Source organism: Etheostoma spectabile, chromosome 12 (genome assembly GCF_008692095.1).
Source record: "Etheostoma spectabile isolate EspeVRDwgs_2016 chromosome 12, UIUC_Espe_1.0, whole genome shotgun sequence".
Taxonomy (NCBI): Eukaryota; Metazoa; Chordata; class Actinopteri; order Perciformes; family Percidae; genus Etheostoma; species Etheostoma spectabile.
Window position 1 is genome coordinate 29,735,468 of NC_045744.1, and position 594 is coordinate 29,736,061.

Sequence of the window (594 nt, forward strand, 5' to 3'; positions counted from 1 at the left end):
GGAGACCAACAATGCCTTTTCCAGCATGATAGAGCACCTATCCATAAGGCCAAAGTGATAACAAAGTGGCTCGGGGTAGAAAACATCAACATTTTGGGTCCATGGCCAGGAAACTCCCCAGACCTTAATCCCATTGCGAACTTGTGGTCAATCTTCAAGAGGCGGGCAAACAAACAAAAACCCACAAATTCTGACAAACTTTAAGAATTGATTATGCAAGAATGGACGGCCATGAGTCAGGATGTGGCCCAAAAGTTAACGGACAGCATGCCAGGGCAAACTGCAGAGGTCTTGAAAAAGAAGGGTCAACATAGCAAATATTGACTCTTTGCATAAACTGAATGTAATTGACAATAAAGGCCTTTGGCTCTTATTAAATGCTTATGATTATACATCAGTATACCGTAGTAACATCTGTCAAAAATATCTACAAACACAGAATGAGATAACTCTGTGAAATCCAATCCTTGTGTCATTCTCAAAACTTTTGACCACAACTGTAATCCCCCTACCTAGTCCTGGGTCTTCCCCGAGGCCTCCTCCCAGCTGGACGTGCTTGGAACTCCTCCTAGGGACCCCCCCCAGGAGGCATCC